We start from the raw sequence: 6,795 nt of genomic DNA on the forward strand, positions 1-6,795 counted from the left end.
CTCTGAGTCCTTCTAATTCCCTGGTGTGGCCAACAAAAAGCCAGATGACTCCTGACATATGACCGTGGATTACAGGGAATTGAATAAAGTCACACCCCTTTGCATGTTGCTGTCCCCTCTATAGGAGCCCTTATGGACACCCTCAGTCATGAACTAGGGACTCATCATTATGTTGTGGACCTTGCTAATGCTTTCTTCTCTACTGACAGCACAGGAAAGTCAGGAACAGTTTGTGTTCATGTGAGAAGGCCGGCAGTGGACATTCACACTGTCCTTCCACAGGGATACCTCCACAGTCCCACCATTTGTCACACACTTGTAGCCCAGGACTTGGCCACATGGAAGAAACCACAAACAGCGTGGCTGTATCACTACATTGATGATATTATGCTCACATCTGATTCTCTTGCAGATTTAGAAGGGCAGTTCCTAGACTGCTGCAACATCTACAGGAGAAAGGATGGGCTGTGAACAGCACCAAGGTTCAGGGACCTGGTTTGTCTATAAAGTTCTTGGGGGTTGTCTGGTCGGGTGAAACTGAAGTTATTCCTGAAGCAGTAATAGACAAGGTCCAGGCTTTCCCCACCACTACCACTGTGGCAGTATTACAAGATTTTTTGGGTCTTTTGGGCTACTGGAGAGTGTTTATCCCACACTTGGCACATATTCTGAAGCCCTTATAATGGTTGGTACGAAAGGGCATCAGGTGGGACTGGGATGAGACATGTGCAGCTGCTTTTACTGCTGCTAAGTGAGCAGTCAAGGCCGTACAGGCCTTGAATGTAATGGACTCAAGGCTGTGTGCTAGATGTTCATGTAACCGAAGATGGTTATGGATGGGGTATTTGGCAGCAGCTTGAATGGACATGCCAACCTATTGGATTCTGGTCACAACTATGGAAAGAACCAGAGGCCTAGTACACCTTGATAGATAAGCAATGCGCTGCTGTGTACCATGCCTTGGTGGTTACAGAGTCCATCACTGGAATAGCTCTGACCAAGGTAATAACCACATATCCCATCAAGGGATGGGTGCAAGACTGGACCAAAAGGCCACAGAGTGGCCTACACTGGCCCAAATAAGGCACATACTTACAGCAGCATAGCACCCTCTCCAGTAACCTCTTAAGTGGAGAACTCCAATGCTTATTGGGGCCAGTGACACATACCAGTGGAAATCAGAAAGAACTTGCTTTTGAGCCACTGGTAGCAGTGAGTCCTTATCAGGAAGGAAAAGCCCCCATACCTGAACATGCTTGGTATACAGATAGCTCCAGTTGTGGGCAGCCCCCAAAGTGGAGGGCTGTGGCTTTCCATCTTAAGACTGAGACAATAGAGATGGAGGACAGAGAGGGGAAAAGCAGCCAATGGGCTGACTTGCAGGCAATATGGCTCATGATCACCCAGGAGCCCTGTCCCATAGTTGTCTGCACTGACAGCCGGGCTGTCTATCGGGGCTTGACCCCGTGGCTACTGGCATGGTATTATGCCAACTTGATGTTAGGTCACCGGCCCCTTTGGGGGCAAGAGTTGTGGCAAGACCTATGGGCCTCTGGTCAGATTAAGACAGTGACTGTATATTATGTGACTGGCCATTTGCCTTCAGCATCCCCAGGGAATGACAGAAGAGGCACATTGGCCCAGGTGCACTGGCTAGAAGAAAGCCTGCCTCTGATGTGGCCCAATGGCAACACCAGTGTTTGTTGCATGTGGGACAAAAGACAGTGTGGGCTGTAGCCCATCAGTAGGGCTTGCCATTCACTTTTGAAGAAGTCAGCAGAGTCCAGAGAGAGTGCATTGTGTGCTCTAAGAGAGACTTACACCAAGTCCCATAGCAACACGGGACAATCGTAAAGGGGCTGATACCCCTGTCAAGTGGCAGACAGACTATCTTGGGCTTCTGCCCATATCAGAAGGATATTGCTATGCCATGACTTGTGTGGACACAGCTACTGAACTGTTGGTTGCTTTTCCTGCATATTGTACAGATCAGCAAACCACCAAAGGGGGCCTAAAGTGTCTCTTTGCTGCCTGTGGCTGGCCACAGGTGATTGAGAGCAATCAAGGCACCCACTTTAATGGACAAGTGTTACCAGAATGGGTGCAGCAATTAGGAATAAAGTAGAAGTTTCATATAACCCTACCAGGGTAGGCACAATAGAGAGGTACAATGGCTTGTTCAAATCCGGCCTGAAGTCAGACACCAATAGTCTACAGGGCTGGTCATTTCACTTATGGACAGTGCTATGGTGTTTGAATGAGAAACCCTGAAAAGGAACCTTGTGCCCTTGTACATGCTAGCACACATTGCTGCCTCTCCTGTACAGCTGTATGTGCAAACCAAAGAGGAGTTACTGAAGCCAGGATATGGCCAGCAGAGCAACACCCTGCTGCCAGCCCCTACTGCATTAAACCCTGGAGATTCTGTTGTGTGAACATTGCCCTGGACATTTTGACACGTGGACCAGTGATGGCTGGCCCATGTGGCATCTTGGGGAAAAGGTGTGAACACTGGCCTCCTTTGTGTTCCTGGAGTAACAGCAGAGTGGCCCCCAAAGATCATGGTAGTGTACCCAAAACATCTGGACATAAGGAAATCTTATAGGGAAGTTTAGTTTTATCTTTTTGGCCCATGCATATACCTCCCATAGGCCTATATATTGACCCATTTTTAACTCCCACAGGGAGTGGGGTGAAAGTCTGGTATACTGGGTATATAGGACAAAAGATCTGGTATACAGGACAAGATCCCATTTCTGCCACTGTCCTTTCACAGGACCACTCTCTTGCATGCATCCTACCTGATGGATAAGAATTGCCTAATTGGGGTTATTAAAACATGTATCTTATCACTCTTAAGGTTATTTTCTTCTACAGTCCCTGTGGCCCGGACCCACCCCCTGACTGCAGCTGCTGCATGATGATTGCTCTAAACTCCCTACCCGTTGAGCTACTGACCACCTGTGGTACAGGCAAGCTATGGACTTAATCTGCATACGACTTTGAGCTTAGCTGAATTCTCTGGCTTGAGGATTATCATGATTTTATTGCTGTTGTTATTGTATGTTATTAGTCTGGTTACAATGCTCCAGTTTTCTCACACAGGGGCCATTACAGAAGATGGGGAGCAAGTAGATTGTAAGGAGAGAGTTCTGGAGGGATGGGCTATGGGTAAAATTGCAATTTTTGCAGAATATCTGACTTGGCCTTAGTGCATCTCCATATCAATAGAGATAATACAAATATTATTTTCAAGAGGTAGACAGAAGTAGTCCATCTCTAAATCAATAGGTAATTACAAGGGGGAGCAAGGGCATATCTGGACCGGAGAGGTTGAGGGGGGTCCTTTTTGTTGCCGTGTCGTGAGAGACACAGGCGAGCCAAAGTGGACAACTGCTTGTAAGCAATAAGAGGAGTTCTCCCACTTTATTTCCCCCTTTGACTGATTTCTGTTTCAAAGGTATTTTGCCCCGGGCTGGGAAAATATGTTTTCTCTGGAATTACAGAGTTAGCCACCTTGGGTCATCTCCTCATTCAGCAAAAATCGGCTGGTGCTGAGCTTCAGCTTTCCCCTTAAATTTAGATGAGACCCTGTCCCAGTAACTCACCACTTCCTGTCCACATCACCAGTCATGCTCCTGCCCCTTCTTCTTTTGTTCCTGCTACCTGCCTGGGCCTGAGAAATTTTTGAAACTACTTCTCCAATTCCAGGCTGACACTGAATCATTTGCTTCATTTTCCGATATTCAACACTGCTCCAAATTTCTAAAATGTAAAATCTTCAGGATACTAGTCTTATCAATCAGATCCAGAAGTTGGGCCTCATGTGCCCAAGTTTCAAATCAGAGAATCACAGAGCTGGAATGGAGCCCCTTTTGTGATGATGGTCATAGGATTCTGAAGGCTTCCACACAACTGTGGGGATCAAAAAGAGCCCCTCGCTTGAAACAATCAGATTCAAAATAGGTATCTTCCCCAAACACAGGGGCCCAAGAAAATCAGGCAAAGGAGGTTAAACGAGGTTATTTTAGAACATGTACTCTCCTTACAGGGTACAGATTCCTTTGTCCGGTGTTGGGAAATGGAGAAGATCGTAAAGCATCTTTGGAATCTGTCAAGGAGAGGTGGAGGTGGCCTCTCCACCAGGACATGGACAGCCAGGTAACTGAGTCCAAGTTCTCAAAGCACAGTGTGTGTGTGTGTGTGTGTGTGTGTGTGTGTGTGAGGCAGACACAGTGGGGGAGGGCAACACAGGGAGAGGGAGGGAGACAGTATCCCCCTCAGGGGCAGTGAATGTTCACCATGAGTCATGGTTTTGTTTTCTGGGCTCAGTGGCCTGTGGTCTGGCATGAATCAAGGTCTGGGATTTTGTAACAGCTGTTCATGTCACCTGGGGAGGCAACTGAGAATACACTGGGATCATTTTATCAGCTCATGAACATGAGCTTTACCTGCCAAAAGGCCCTATTTCTCAGCTAAAAAATAATATTCCTATCTGGAACCAGTGTGGAGTCTGAGATGCTGGGATCTAAATTCTTACCTTATGCTACATAGCCTTGAAGTGCTTTCATAGTCTCTAGCTCCAGTTTAAGGTGACTAACTCCTAAAGGCAACAGCTGCAATATCTTTTCAGAATCTACCATAAGAGGATCTTTAGCAAATAGGGTTGAGATGAAGGCTCATTCTATGTCTATAACTTATCTTAAAATGTTTTTCTTATGTGTCATGGAACAGCCACCTTGCTCTCCATTCAGAAATTTAATACACAAACTTCTGTCCATCAGGCAATTGTTACAGGCTCCTTATCAACCTGTAGCCCTGACCTTCCCAAACCTTATTCTTAGCCCATCTTTGTGGAGGTTTTCCTAACCCCTTGATCTTGCATTTGCCTCTCCCTGGGTCCTGTCCAGCCTCCTTGTGGAGAGGCACAGTGTCCTTTGGACTCTGGCCAAGGGAGAAATGCTGCCTTTATAATGACCTCAGGCACTGCCTGTTCCCTGCAGCAGCTCACAACAGTGACAGAGGGGTGCCATGGGGTCTGCTGTGCTGTGGAAACCTGTATTAATATATTTGCAATAATGAAACCAGCTTATTTGGTCAGCAGATGTAACATAAAACCTTACCAAACATACCTGGCTAACAAGCCGAAGATCTGAGCAAAATAATTAAATCTTGGAAAACAGTTAAGAGTCTAAAAAGTCATAACAGGTCTATCAATACCACAAATTGGGACCTCTTCAAAGCTCTCACATCTAAATGCCCTTAAAATAAGATGCTTATTATGAAGCATTCTGATGTTAACAAAGGGACATTTCAAGGCAAAATGCATTCACACATATGTAATATCGGAAGAAAGGAGAGTAGAAATTTTTATTTAGGTCATTATTTAATAAAATGATTTGTCTGCTTTTTCCAGATCCAAAAAAATGGTATTGACAGAAAATTCTAAGTAAAATTCATAGCAGCAAATTTGTGTGACTGTCACTGAAATAGTTTACTTTTAAGAGTGATTCTTTGTCTCATCAAATCTGGGCCTCTTATCACAAAGCACTGACTTCTACACTAATAATTCTTCTATTATAACTTTTTTTCTCTACTTCTATATAGTTCTTAAGGCTTTTGGTTTTGAGTACTGTAGAAGAGACAAATAATACAGAGAGAGAGAGCATACCTTTTGTTATTATCAGTGGATCTCATGGAGAAAAAAAATTAAAATGTAGGAAGGATTGCTTGTCAGCAGAGAATATAAAGGGAATTTGGGAGAGGCCGTGGAGAGGCCAAAATAGAGCAAAGAATGGGATGTGAGTGTATGTGTGTGCATGGAGAGTGTCTTAAAATTTGGAGGAAATGGCAGGAGGCAATTCTGGAAAGGAATTTTTTTAAAGCCTTCTCTTCCTCGTCTTCTTCCCCTTTCAACTACTTCACAGTTTTGCACAAGTTAGCCTTGCCTCTAAGGTATCCTGCAACTTGCTCACCCATCTTACTCCATCCTATTCAACTTATAAACTAGGAAGGTGGCCCAAGATAGCTGTTCTGTGTACACATCAAGGAAGAGGTATTGAGAAGAGTAAGCAAGGAAACTACAAGTAGCTGAACATTACATGGGGACAAAGAATGATGGATTAGCTCCAAGAAACATCACACCACTCAGATCAAGCCACAGGTTGCCCATTTCCAGGACACCCTTAGGGGTCATTACTCCCAGGAAGGAATCATTGCATTCAATCCTATGAGAAGCCAAGCATGCCTTCCTGATGAAATAGCAGGCCAGCAGGCCAGCCAATGAGGGTATTGTTCTGGGACAAAGTGGAACATACACAGGCTATTCTGAGAAGGTTAGGAAGTCATATTTACCCCCACAGATTGGCCCAGACAATTTAATTAGTGTGTGGGCAATATAGAAGAAATTCATTTTATCACTGTAATTTTCCTTTTTATTTAAAAAACTGATAATTCTTTTCTAGTTATCATGAATTGACCCAACAAAGAGCAGAAGAAGAAATATTTGCTTTTGATTGTATTCATTTGTTGTTTTCCTTAGGGAATGGGTAGGGATGCATATTGAAAAAGAAGGAACCAGAAGTTATAAACTAGACCATATTCTTGGCTCCACTGAGAAGGAAGCAGAATGTTTGGAGCATATCACAGTCTCTGCTAAACATCCATACTGCTTGGTCGACCACAAACTGGTACTCTCCAGGACATAAATATATATACTACATGTTTTTTCCAAAAGAGGAGAATCAATGCCATCATTATATTCACACAATTTTTCTTTAAAATGTTAAGTTTTAC

The sequence above is a fragment of the Manis pentadactyla genome, chromosome 1 (genome assembly GCF_030020395.1).
Source record: "Manis pentadactyla isolate mManPen7 chromosome 1, mManPen7.hap1, whole genome shotgun sequence".
Taxonomy (NCBI): domain Eukaryota; kingdom Metazoa; phylum Chordata; class Mammalia; order Pholidota; family Manidae; genus Manis; species Manis pentadactyla.